At 33.2% G+C, this 14,761-nt stretch overlaps 1 non-coding gene across 1 annotated transcript; it reads right to left on the bottom strand.

The window, feature by feature from the left end:
• Window positions 1–12,773: 12,773 nt before the first annotated feature.
• Trnad-guc lies at window positions 12,774–12,845 on the bottom strand. Its single transcript has one exon. It is a non-coding gene; the product is annotated as a tRNA-Asp (tRNA).
• Between the last annotated feature and the right edge of the window lie 1,916 nt (window positions 12,846–14,761).

Here is a 14,761-nt window from a genome sequence, read left to right as displayed (position 1 = left end):
TCCCAACCTGAGTTTTGCGCAAAATTTTAAGGGTTCCGGGGAGATCAGAAAAGCATATCGAAAAATAAAAATTCGAAATTAATTCACACGCATTTTTTTCTTCATCGTGAGGCATTGGTCGCAAAAACTATTGGACATTAAATTTTTTTGGACATATTGTAAAAATTATTAATTATATCAGAATGAGGCCGTTGAAATTATGAAAGTTCTTGAAACTTTGTGAAAATACAGAACATTCATTTTTGCTTTTCCATGCTGAAGTAAGATGTCTCTCAAAGGAAACATGTTAATTCGTTTCTATGAACAAAGACACGAATTCTTGACATTCTGCATACAAGACAAGTTGGATAACTTTATTAAATGCCCTAATGATGAATGTTAATGTTGCAAGATACCATGCTTTACCGATATTTTAATAAACTCAATGTTCTCAATATGCAAAGAAGAAATGAAAATCTGTTGAGTTTTACACACAAAATAGCTGGTTTTATGAAAAAAAATAAAATATTAAAAAACATATAACAAATGGAAACTTGGAAATGTTTTCTCATGTGCAAGAAAGGAAGTGTAAAGAAATTATTCCATTAATTATTAATCATTTGGAGTCATTATTTATAAATTCAAAGAATTATTTTTCATCCATATGATTGGGTGAGGAATCCATTTGTTGAGCACGAAATCACTTTAAACGAGCTATTATTTAAAGAGGAAAAAGAACCTGCGTTTATTTCAAGAGACAGAAGATAAGAAATGGAATATTTAGAGCGTAATTTCAAAAGAAAACAAAGCTTTAAGAGTTTTGATTTGGTTTTCAACGACTTATCGCTGCGAAGGTGGATTTTCTGTTTTAACAAAAAAATGCGCCAACTTACTATATGTAGAACAAGGGTTCACCTCCTCGTGGAGACGATTGGATGCTGATTCTCTTTCAGTAACAAACAGAACCAACCTTTTCCCCTTGCCAACCAACCTGTCAACGGTTTGGTTGGTAATGGCTACGAGACGAGCGTCAAGCTTACGTTCCCTGACTCTTTTGACTACAGATACGTTGTCAAAAATCAAAAAATATAAGAATCCCAAAATTTCGATGACTTTTGGATAAGAAGGAGAAATATAAAGTCAAACAGCATTCAGAAACCTTATCGTTCACGACATCAACAACAAAGCATATTCCTTTCAATATCTTTATGGGAGTAAAGGGACCAAATGATGAAGAAATAAAAGCTTTCTGCGCGTTTTATGGAGAAGATGCTGATGCAGAAATTCAATTATTGAAAATGAAATATTACGAAAAATTTGTTATCAACATACGAGAATCTAACGAAAGCAAGAGAAAAATGAAAAGCAAACGGAAATGGAAATTCGACAAAAACGACATTAAGGTCGTTTAACGCGTGTTATGATGAGGATTAATGTCGGGGATAATGTTCTATTACGTCAAGATATTGATGCTAATCTACAGAATAGAAATTATCCATTATATGATCAAATTTATGCGAAAATATAAAGTTATTGCCAGAGAAAATATGAATTTTGATATTCAAGATGAAGAAGGATCTGTCGTAAAAAAAAAATATTGCGAGACTTTATAAAATGATCACCGGGAACGGACATGGCTTTTCCAACGCATATCAATAGCCATCTTGCGTGGGAATTGCCATTCCATCCTATCCTCTGCTGCTAATTAAATATACATAATTATCATAAATTGATTCACTTTATAAAATTGATTAATGTTTTTGTTTATAAAAAATAATATAAGTAAAACGAATGCCGGGAGCGCAGTGGACAGACTGTATGCCGCGGAAAAAACGATGAGGGCAAAGGAGAGAAAATATGAAGCGCTACGAGATCGATTCGTGTTCTGTCCGATTGTGGTCGAGACAACTGGAGGAATAAGTGGGAAATCGCTTCGCTTCCTAAAGAAGCTTAGACGCTTAGCCACATTAAAAAGCCACCACACACGTGAGACCCGGTGGCTTCTCCAGTTGATCTCCGTTGCTATCGTGAGAGGCAACGCAACGTCAATTATGTTGCGGGGTCCACTTCGGACAGATGGCTTTATTAGCTAATTAGAATAGAATAGAATAGTGTTTATTGAGCGAAAAGAAAAAGAAAACAAGGAAGAAATCATCGGCGGGGAGATAAAAAAACAAGGCACCGAAGTGTCTCTTTCCATGCGTATCCCCAATACTATCATGTTTGACGACAATTCTCCAAGACCATCCGGATCGTGGGCACAGAGGATTCTTGTGAGTCTTTTAACCTTCCGTCGAGTTGTACTCCGTAAGCCAATTTCATAGCGAAACGTCTTGTCTTTTCCAACTGTTCGATCAGGTAGTCACTCTCCTCCGTACCGTACCAGCCCTCGTAGCCATATGTGAGGACTGGCTGCACACACGTTTTGTATACGTAGATGTACGTTTCCGGATCCAGATGGAACCTGGTTAAGCTTTTGAGGATCCTCACACTCCTCTTTCTCTGATTTGCTATATGCTCTACGTACGAGCCACGACAGTTGATGGTTGCTCCCAGGTAAGAAAGATTTTTGCTTTTCGGGAGATCCATCACATAGCTACTCATCGCATATGCACACGACTCCGCATAGCGACTCCTCTCCGCAACCATGAAATGGTGCTCTTCTCCGGTGCTAGGGTCAAACCCTTCTTGTAGTCCACATCTTTAGCGTTGCAATGTATGATTTCAGTCGTCTCCAAGACTGCGATATCCTTTTCGAGGTATCCATGACCAGGATATCGTCAGCATAGATAACGAGCTTGCCAGTACGTGTCACGGCAGAGGAATGTCCGCCAAGAAGAGGTTGAACAGAAGTTGACTCAAGATAGATCCCTGCGGGACTCCCCTTCTAAGTTCCACACACCCCGATAGCGGTTTCCACAGCGGACAAATGATTGTCTTCCTGACAAGAAGCTCTCCAGCCATCGATAGGTCTTTATCCCGGCTCCGATGTCATGGATTCTGGAGAGTAGGCCCAGGTGCCACACGCTATCGAAGGCTTTGGCCAGATCCAGACACACCACAGTTAGCCATGCTTCATTTCTGTCAGCACGGGATAATTGGTGCTCTAACTCCTGAGGCAGTCCCCTGTGGATCTTCCTCCACGAAATCCCCATTGTTCGGGTAAAAGCAAATTTTGTGATCTATATGACCAGAGAGTCTGTTAAGACAATCTTTTCCATTGTCTTAGAGAAAGCACAAATGAGGCTAATTGGCCGGTAGTTCTGTGCCAGCAGTGTCGATTTACCAGATTTTGGAATCATTCGAACAATCGTATGCTTCCACGCCGATGGAAGGTGCCCGAACGTCCAGCTGGCGTGAAACAACATAGTCAATGCTCGTATCAAGATTTCAGGGGCCTTCTTTAACAACTTCGGAGGGATGTAGTCGAAGCCAGGCGCCTTGTTCTTCAACCCAGCACTTGCCCTTTCAACCTCTTCCTGTTTATCGCCCCACATAATGGTCCCTCCGATAATTGCGAAGAGCCAAGCTTCTTCACAATTCGGTCATAAGTCCCTCGTGGAACGGTAGATTCGACCTCTTGAACCTGACTAAGTTGGTTCCTGAGTACTTCCGGATACGATAAGAGGAGATATATTCCCCGTCTGGTTCTTTTAGTGAAATTCAAATCCTTTGGCATCATTTCTGGTAAGGCGTTGATATGCTTTCCAGAAATTAGGGTTCGTTTATCCAGTTTTCTGCATTCAGACCTCCATTTACTTTCGACCTCAGTCTTGGCCATTTTTGCAATAGTAGATTTTATCTTGGTTTCTATTTATTAGCTAATTAGTTCCTTTTTAACTGATTTATTAATTTATCATATACCAAAAAAAAAATTAAATATCATATACCAAAAAAATTCTATTGAATTGTTTCAATTTTCTAAAAAAATCAATTTCGTCCTTCGTTATTATTTGCATTTATATATTTCCTGACCGATTTTTGTCGTCGTATTGTGCATGTCTGCTTCTGTCGCATTAAGAGAAGTAAATCCTAGGGCTCTCCTGATGAAGATTTAAATGCAAGAGAGAGACAATTGGATCTGGGGTTGGGCGGACCCACTAGAAAAGCTGTTTGCGACCCTACAGGTGCTGGAAATATGCCAACAAATTTGCACTCTGTCAATGCAATCGTTGGTGAAGCCGATTGTCCTTCTGAAAATTCACCGATTTCCCAAATTGAGGGAGCTGTAGAAGAACAGTCGATGAGGTTCAGGGGACTCTGTATTATATTTTAAATCGGTTAAAAATAATTGCTCTTATTTCTATTAATGGCTCTTATTCTTACTAATAATTCTTGTTTTAACGGTTTTCCATTTTAAAAGTATTTTGTTATTTTTGGTTAAAATATTTCTGGTATTTTGGATTGCATTGTTATAAAATTTCTAATTAGAATTAATTTTTATTAAAATTATTATTATTTAACAAAGACCACCGTCTAAAACACACAAATAACTAATCAGGTGATTCCAGCTTCCGACGTTCTTCACAGTATCTGTAGAGATGCGGCGGGGTGTCATTTGGTATTTAATCTCCCTATTTTTTCGCAAGATCTCCTAAAAGCGGCAATATTTAGTTGTTCGTTTGATCCTTCTAGAGTTTTGCAAATTCTTGATTGAATTTTCGAACTCGAATCCACCATTTCTCTAATTTTTCTTGTTGTAGATAAATGCCTTGCATACAAGGTGAATTTTATAACATTTACATTAGGTTTTGATTGAATTAAACCAAATTTAAATAATATTTCTACCACGGAATACAACGTCGTTTTTGCAACCACTGGATCAGGGGAAAAATTAAATCTTAAAAATGCAATTTTAATTCTCTTAAATTTTTAAATATTATTTAGAACATTGAAGCTGGGATAAGTCAGTATATTGCATACAAAAAATTAAACTTAAAAGATGCAATATTATTCAAACATTATGCATCGAACATTAATAGTTCCTAAATATTCAATGCTTCACACACCAAAAATGAATTTAAAACATTGAAAGTATAAATTATAAAAATTTGACAAAATTTTGACAACTTTGCAAGTACCGAATACTTGGATTCAAATTTATTCAACATAAAGCTAGATTCGTCCAGTAATCCTTTACAATCCCAACTTTAATAAATTAAAAATTAATTTACAACTTTATCCCCTATGGCAGGGTCGGTAAATACTTTTGGTAAAGTGCCAATTTTGAACATTTTTGGAAATTTCGAAAAATTGAAGAGGCTACTTCTACACTTGTCCAAATCAAAAATTCAAAACTCATAAAAATAAATAGACATTCATTTAAAAAATAATTAAGAATTCATTAAAAAATAAAATTAATTATATAATTCATGTACGAAAAACTTTGTTAACACATATAAGTGGACCCAAATATTGTCAATTTTTTTAATTAGAACTTGTAATATTCTTGAAGATATTTTTTACAATTCAGATATTTAATTAGCAGACATTTATAAAAAGAATCTGAAAGAAAATTCCACTTTTTGAAAATCAAATCTTCAATTTTCTTTAGTATAAAATCAATATCACTTTTAATTTTACCGAATCATTTTATGTTCCAAGGTTTCAAGTTCTTCTGAAAGGCGAATTAACTTTGATACTTATAATTCCTTACATGTCAAGTCCATTAGCTGCATTTCGAACTCAACTGCTTTAATTTCAAGTGGCAATAAATTTAAAGTGCTGACTTAGCACATAGAGGGTTTATAACGAATGATAGAGTTACCTTTTATTTTCTAAAATCCTTAAACATTTTAATATTTAAACGTTCATTTTGAAAATGTCAAACGTTTGCGCAGATAGTGCTTCTTGGTGGATAATACAATGTAGAGTAATCACTTCGTGGTCAATTCTCTTTTTAATTAGCGTTATAAATCCCTTTCTCGATCCCAGTATGCGTGCAGCAACGATTTTATTAAGAGAAATAAAATTCGTTTCAAAATATTTTACGACTGCGCCAACAAGATATTCACCACGAATTCGACACTTTAGAGCCAATAATGCCAAAACTTATTGCCTCAGGAAACCTCGAGACACATAACGAACAAACAAAAACACCTAAGTATGACATTAACAATGTCATTTATATCACATGAATCATCTACTGCAGGGGTGTCAAACATGCGGCCCGCGGGCCGCATGTGGCCCTCGAAAGACATACAGTCTGTAACAGCAAAAAGGAATATTCTTAAAACACCATTTAAAATTAAATAATATTCATTTTAAATATTTAAATCACTCTGATGACATTAATTATTATGTAATTACGTTTTTATAAATTTTAAAAATCTTTGAAAATACATAATTTTAGTTAATTATTTGAAATTTTGTAACAGCAAAAAGTAATATATCAAAACCCAACAATAAAAACCATTGAATTAATAGTTAATATATTTTCCCTTGGCACGACAAAGGTCCAATGTTCTTTTTCTAAAACTAACGACAATTTTTTGCATATTTCTTCATCAAATCCATTCCAAACGTTTAAATTTCGGCCTTTAGATCTTTAAATTCTGAGGCGCTCTTTCTGCTATTTTCTCTTTAATTATTCCCCATAAGTTTTCGATTGGGTTACAATCAGGAGATTGGGGGGCCATTGCAACAATTCAACATTTTGTTCATTCAAAAATTGTTTAGTAAGCTTTGCTGTGTGTTTAGGATCGTTATCCTGTTGGAACACAAATTCATCAAGCTGCATTTTTTCCGCATAAGAAAACAAATTCCTTGATAAAATTTCAATATATTTGTATTTGTCCATTATACCGTCAATAAAAACTAATTTGCCGACGCCATAATATGAGAAACAAGCCCAAACCATCAAACTGCCACCACCATGTTTTACAGTAGGTAAAATATTTTTGGGTTCTATCTTTTTATTGCGTTTTCGCCAAACAAAAGGCTTTCCATTGGTGTAGAAAAGGTTGAATTTACATTCATCTGAAAAAATAATGCTCTTAAGTTTTTTTTCATCATATTGAATCCATTTGCATGCTGCTTCATAACGTAATTTAATTATTCGTGGTGTTAGCAATGGTTTTTTTATTGGTTTGTGTGCATATATTTTTTTCTTGTTCAACATTCTTTTAATTGTCATATGACTAATTGATAAGTTTCTCTCATTTTTCAATTTAATAGAAATTTTCCTAAGTGACAATTTGGAGTTTTGTTCAATTTCATAAGAAATCATGTTTGAAATTTCTTCAGAATAAATATTATGACCACCACTGCCTTTTCTGGGTACCTTTGTATTGCTTAAAGACATTTTTTTATTTGTTTCGAAATTGTTGATTGGCTAACGTGCAGAATAGATGCAATATGTTTTTGCTTGAAACCGGCATTTTTTAATGAAATCATTTGTGCTATTTTATTTGTAGTCAGTTTAATTTCTATAAGTTATTATTTATTTATCATGTACACAACAGGAATCAACAGAAATCAACAGAAATTTTTAAAAATCAAAAAATATTACTTTTTGCTGTTACAAAATTTCAAATAATTAACTAAAATTATGTATTTTCAAAGATTTTTAAAATTTATAAAAACGTAATTACATAATAATTAATGTCATCAGAGTGATTTAAATATTTAAAATGAATATTATTTAATTTTAAATGGTGTCAATCCTCTGGAAGCAGCTCTCACCAAAATTAAAGGGCGATAATTGAATAATTTAGTTTCTCTTATTTTGGTTATTCATCATAATAAATATCAGAACTAATCTTCCCTTAATGAGAAATTATTATAAATGCGGCCCTCAAAGCGAAATGAGTTTGACACCCCTGATCTACTGCAAATGAATTAGCCAATTTCATGTCAGAAAACTTGTTGAACAGACACATTCGAAGACATCTTAAAAGTCCTGTAGGCTACTATTTTTGCAGATAAAGGTACACTAAAGTCTTTCGAATCCGCAAATTTCGAGGATCGGAAAAATCTGGCGGATTTGAAAGACTTATGGATTTTTTAATCCATTAAAAATTTAAATTATTAAGCCAAAAAAATTAATTAAAACCAAAATAATGAGTCAGTTTCGAATTTTTCTTTTTCGAGTTTGGCTCATTGAAGATCCAATGTTTTCAATATACTCAAGATTTTCTATATTAAAGAATTATTCTTGATTATAGAACTCTTTTAATTTGTTTAAAGCGATAAAAGCCTCGTTAATAGTAACAACTTTCTGACTTTGTTCACACTGTTCTTCGCTAATTTCTTGTTCTATTTTTTCTGAATTATTTAATTCAAGTTCTTCACTTTCGTTATATTCAATCTTAATATAAAGACTCTCTTCTAATGGATCAATAATATCCATTTTTTCCAGAATATGGTCATAAGTTTCAATTAAAAGATTTTTCACAATTAATATTTTCATTGTTTTGAGTCCATTTTGCATGAGTGAAACAATTTAAAATTAAGGAACTTTCTATTTTGTTCCAAGCATAATTAATATGTGAATAATATTGAATCTTTTATGCTTAGTTGTTTGTGTGAAACATAGGGGTTTGTCCCAGCTTCAATTTTTTTAATTATATTAAAAAATTTTAGAGAATGGAAGTTACATTTATACGATTTAATTATACCCTGATCCATGGGCTGTAAAAAAGATGTTGTATTAGGTGGTAGAAATAACATCTCAATTTGTTTTAGTTCAATGTAAATTTCATAAAATTCACCTTATGTGCAGGAGATTGATTACAACAAGTAAAATTTTTCGCAAAGTGGAAAAATACAAGAATCTTGCCACTCGGCATTCCTTCGTGCCTGTGGCTCTTGAGACATCAGGCGCTTCCGGTCCGCAGACCTCATGCTTCTTAAAAGACCTCGGTATCCTCATCGCTCGGAAGAAGATGGATGCTCGCGAGTCCTCTTGGTTGAGGCAGAGGATCTCACTCGCAATCGTGCGTGGGAACGCGCAAGCAATCCGTTCGGCTGGATTAATTTAGTTAACTGACAATTGTTTTGTTCATTTAAAGCAGGGCTGGCCAACCCAAGGCCAGATTTTTCCAATGTCAGATGGCTGAGTCGCGGAAAATGTTTAAAACGTTTTTTCGACTTGAGAGAAGAAATCAAAAGTTTTATGATGCATAAGAAAATGACATTAACTGAATTAAATGATGAAGAATGGATGCTAGATCTGTGCTTTTTGGTAGATATAACCGAAAAAATTAATCAATTAAACAAGGAGTTACAAGGACAGGATAATTTGATTACTAATGCATGCCATCAAGTCAAAGCATTTCGAATGAAATTGTCATTGTTTGAATGTCAAATAAGAAATGGAAATGATCAACATTTCCAACGCTAAATCAATTTAAAATCAGCCATTGTAAAAATTTCTTCAAGTACGCTGATGAAATAAAAAATCTTGCTGCAGCATTGACAGTCGATTCTCGGAACTAAAAAAATATGAGAAAATGTTTGAAACATTTTCTTCTCCATTTCATGTTGACGTTTCTATTGTTTCAAATACTTTGCAGACGGAAATAATTGACCTACAGTGCAACAGTGAACTAAGACTGTTTATCCTACTATATCCAAAATTGACTTTTATAACAAATATGTGAATGCAGAAAAAATATCCCAACTTAAGAATTTTTGCACAAAGAGTTGTAAGCTCCTTTGGATCTACTACGTATGTGAATCATTCTTTTCGAAATTAAAGTTTAGTAAAAGTAGATATAGATCTTCTTTAACAGATAAAACTTAGAAAACCAATTAAGATGTGCAACTAATAATTGTGAAGTTGATTTGAAAAAATTAAGTGAAGATAAAGAAAAACAGATTTCTCATTGATACGTATAATTGGACTGAATGCTATTTACTAAATAAAATCTTATCTGTGTTGTTTTGATATCTATCCTTAGTGTACATGTATATGCGGCCCGCGGAAAGGATTCATTTGGACAAAGTGGCCCGCGATGCGATTTGGGTTGGCCAGGCCTGATTTAAAGTTTCCTGGAAAATAAGGCATTTCGGTAGTTGTTCTAAATTAGATGTGAACCAAGATACAATCCATATTGATTGAAAATGTCGGTAATTATAGATTTTTTTGTTTTATTTCTAGGTACATATAATGTACCATCAAAAATTCATGTTAAACATGTAAAGATTTTTTTATTAACAGAATATCTTAATAATAAAATGGTATGGTGTGTGTCTGTCTGTCTGTCTGTCTGTCTGTGTGTGCACACCAACTTCAAATTGGCAATACGATGTCCTCGACTTACATGATGAGGTCCTTAAAACCTTCCCCCCCAAAAAAATTAAAAAAAAATTTTCTGCATTTTGGTTAAAATGAACAACTACAATGTCCTCGACTTACATGATGAAGTCCTTAAAACCTTCCCCCCCAAAAAAATTAAAAAAAAATTTTCTGCATTTTGGTTAAAATGAACAACTACAATGTCCTCGACTTACATGATGAAGTCCTTAAAACCTTCCCCCCCAAAAAAATTAAAAAAAAATTTTCTGCATTTTGGTTAAAATGAACAACTACAATGTCCTCGACTTACATGATGAAGTCCTTAAAACCTTCCCCCCCAAAAAAATTAAAAAAAAATTTTCTGAATTTTGGTTAAAATGAACAACTACAATGTCCTCGACTTACATGATGAAGTCCTTAAAACCTTCCCCCAAAAAAAATTAAAAAAAAATTTTCTGCATTTTGGTTAAAATAAACAACTACAATGTCCTCAACTTACATGATGAAGTCCTTAAAACCTCCCCCCCCAAAAAAATTAAAAAAAAATTTTCTGCATTTTGGTTAAAATGAACAACTACAATGTCCTCGACTTACATGATGAAGTCCTTAAAACCTTTCCCCCAAAAAATAAAAAAATTATTTTCTGCATTTTGATTAAAATGAACAACGCGAATGTCCTCGACATTCATGATGAGGTCCATTAAAACCTTCAAGGCAAAAATCTCACGTATTAAGAATATCCTTGATGAAAACGACAGCGAGAATATTAACAATGATGAACTCCCAATTATTCGCGATAAAGAAATTCAATTCATCCTATGTTTTTCTCTTTAAAATTAAATGCATATATCATTATCGACCATGAATCAAAATAAAGCTATTATCATATTTGACTTTGACAGAATGTGCAATCACAGATTGCACGACTTTGAATAGAGTGTGCAATTAACAGATTTTGAAAAAACACTTTGATAGTTGAAACCACATTAGCACAACCATTAACACAATTTACCACCAATTGACAGCGCAATCAGAAGAATTTGCGTAAAATATTAACTATTTACTTGAGTTTTTCGTAAAGATAGAATTTATTTTCGGTATGCCTCTTTTCCTAAACTTTTTTATTATTCAAAAATAATTTTTTAAATAGATAACCGAAGGAGGAAAAACGAAGCTGAAGAAAAAACGGTCAGCTTAATAAGGTAATTAATTAAATCTTTTTTGTGTGTCGCTTTTTTGTGTGTCGCTTTCTTGCCTGCCGCATTTCCGCCTGCCGCATCTCCCCCTGCCCCATTTCCGCCAGTAAAAAACAAAAAAAGAAAAAAAAGGAAATTACAAAGGAAAAATGAAAAAATTAAATATAAAAAAAATAAACCACAAAAAATGAAAAAAAGTGTGCAATGACAATAAACAAGGCCCAGGGACAGTCATTAAAGGTAGTTGGGTTATTTTTAGAGAGTGAGTGCTTTTCACATGGACAGCTGTATGTGGGATGCTCGAGGGTAGGCAGAAGAGAAAATTTATTCATATATGCCAAGGAAGTACGGACGACAAACATCGTTTATTAACAGGCGATAGAATAGGGTTACATTTAACCAGGTAGTTTTATACATCTACATAAACTTATAGTTGTTTGATGAAACAGGCCCTCCGCAGGAGCTAGGTCGCGGTGAGCGAAGCGAGCTGCCGAGCTAGTTTATTAATAAAGAAAAAATTAACAAAAAAATTAAAAATGGAAAAGCCAATTTTAACCAAAGTTTGAAATACATGCTATATCGTATAAGCAAAATTTAGGAGTAAATATGTAAACTTTTAAATATTTTTACACAAATCATATATGAAAACAAATAAATAGTTATAAAAACAATAAAATTGAAGAGCCTACTTAAGACTCAAAGAGCCATCAAAAGCTCGCAAGCCCGCTTTGCCGACCCCTGCTCTATGGCATAATTGCATTTATTACAATGCACGCACATTGGAAAACGAGTGCATCGTTATATTGTAGGAATAAACCAAATATTCACCCTCTGCCCGTCCAACATTGCCGGAAGCGCAGTGGACAGACTGTATGCCGCGGAAAAAACGATGAGGGCAAAGGAGAGAAAATATGAAGCGCTGCGAGATCGATTCGTGTTCTGTCCGATTGTGGTCGAGACAACTGGAGGAATAAGTGGGAAATCGCTTCGCTTCCTAAAGAAGCTTGGACGCTTAGCCACATTAAAAAGCCACGACACACGTGAGACCCGGTGGCTTCTCCTGTTGATCTCCGTTGCTATCGTGAGAGGCAACGCAACGTCAATTATGTTGGCGGGGTCCACTTCGGATAGATGGCTTTATTAGCTAATTAGTTTCTTTTTATATTTGTTTTCAATTAAAAATTGTAATTAAAAAAAAAGTAAAACGAATAATCATTGCTTTGGTAAAAATTTGATAATCATCCTCTGTAAAAGTAGTCGACCCGTCTGACTGCACACATTTCATTAAATGAATCTCTTCATATTCATAAAAAGAAGATAAATAATTTCTTTTAAATTTTCTTAGTCAGATAAAAAATCTCCCCGACCGGGAATCGAACCCGGGCCACCGCGATGACAACGCGGCATACTAACCATTATACTATCGGGGACATTTGCGTCAAATATCTATATTTACAATTTTTAGTGAGTTCTTTAATGTCTGGGTCGTAATCTCATGTTTGATTTTAGATTCGGATTTTTAACTATTTTTCTAAACTCTGATTGTTCTATCGGATCTACAATTTTAACTGTCATGATTATTTTTATCGTAATTCTCAATCCTTAAATTTGTTTCTTGCGTTTGATTTTTATATGTACAGTGCCTGACCAAAAAAATTGGATTTGTAATAAATCGACTTTTTTTAAAATAAATTATAATTTAATTTTCTTACATCATTATTGGTAAAATTATAAAAATGAACAGTGCTTATTATTTAAACATTTTGTCGAATAATCTGAAGCAATCAGCTCTAAAAATGGGGTTAAACTCATTTATTTTTCAACAAGATAATGCTCCATGCCACAGTTCTCGAATAGTCAAAGAATTTATATACGATAGAAAATATAAAATTCTTGATTGGCAGTCTCAATCACCTGACCTTAATCCAATTTAGCATGTTTGGGCAATGATGAAGAGAAAATTATTGCAAAAACCGCCGAAAAACTTGAAAGATTTGAAGACAAAATTAGTTGTGATATGGGAGTCAATACCGAAAAAATACCTAGAAAATTTAGTTATGTCAATGAAAAAAAGAGGTTTGGAAGTTTATGAAGCACGTGGAGGGATATCAACTTATTAAATTTTAATTTGTTTCATTAAAATAAAAAAATCCAATTTTTTTATCCGGCAAATTTTAAATTCTGCTTTAAAATTAAATTCTAAAAGCCAAAAATAATTTTAAAAATTTACAAAATAATTCTAGTTTTACCAAGAATGATGTAAGAAAATTAAATTATAATTTATTTAAAAAAAAGTCGATTTATTACAAATCCAATTTTTTTATCAGGCACTGTAATTTATTTGGCATCCTTGAAACATATTTGGTTAGATTTAATTGGCGTTTTTTGCATGAGAAAAAAGGATCACTATTGTGTATTTTTTGTTTCTCAAAGCTGAGATCATTGGTTGATCTTTGTGAAATTTTTTTTTCTCTGTAACATTTCCTGTGCTGACGAAGACTCAACTGCTCCTCTAAAGATGAGGTCGCTTGTAAAGTGCATCGGGATTACGTGATTGATTTGTTATGTTTTTACTGTGGTCTTGGTGTTAAACAATTTTAGTTATCTCGTTAATCGTTTTCAAAAAAATAAATTCTCCGTTATTAATTAGAATCAATAACTCAAAAGTCGAATCATCTACAAATCTAATATAGGTGGAGTTTAGGAATTGTGGCATTGTATGTTTCTATTGCTGTTCGTTTTTTCTGTAAAACCAGAGACAAATAGGGAGCCTTAGAAATCGACCTCCCGTTAATTTGAGAAAAAAGAGGCACAGAAGAGGATATGTAAACTGCATTTGTTTGTTTATTCAGAAAACTTCTAAGTTAATAAATTAGTAGATTTATCGAATAAATGGTTAAAGTTTAGTAAAGGTTATCTAACAATTCAATAGCGATGCTATTGATGCCAGGGAAGTGAGAATGAGTGTGAATCCTAAAATAATTAAATTAATTTGATTTCATTACTTTTAAAAGAATTTACTCCTTTACCCACATTCATATCTAGAATATAATCCCGATATAGTATTTGTTAAGGTAGATTAAAATATACTTTTTTGTTCTGGACTGTAATTTTTAATTATAGTATCTACGGTTTCTTGCATTAAATCAAATATCATCTTAATTTTTTCGCGATTTGTTTGTTCTAAATTAGTCCACCTTTTTATAATGTCATTCTATATCTAGTTTTGCAACCTTACATTTAAGTTCCATAATATATTGTTGTTCTCAATTAGTATTTCATGATATAATAATATTTCCGTCATACTCATATTTCTAAATCTCATCTAAATTTATATAAAAATGTA

The sequence above is a fragment of the Octopus sinensis genome, unplaced genomic scaffold, assembly GCF_006345805.1.
Source record: "Octopus sinensis unplaced genomic scaffold, ASM634580v1 Contig12956, whole genome shotgun sequence".
NCBI classification, from domain to species: domain Eukaryota; kingdom Metazoa; phylum Mollusca; class Cephalopoda; order Octopoda; family Octopodidae; genus Octopus; species Octopus sinensis.
This window is presented reverse-complemented; position numbering and strand designations above follow the sequence as displayed.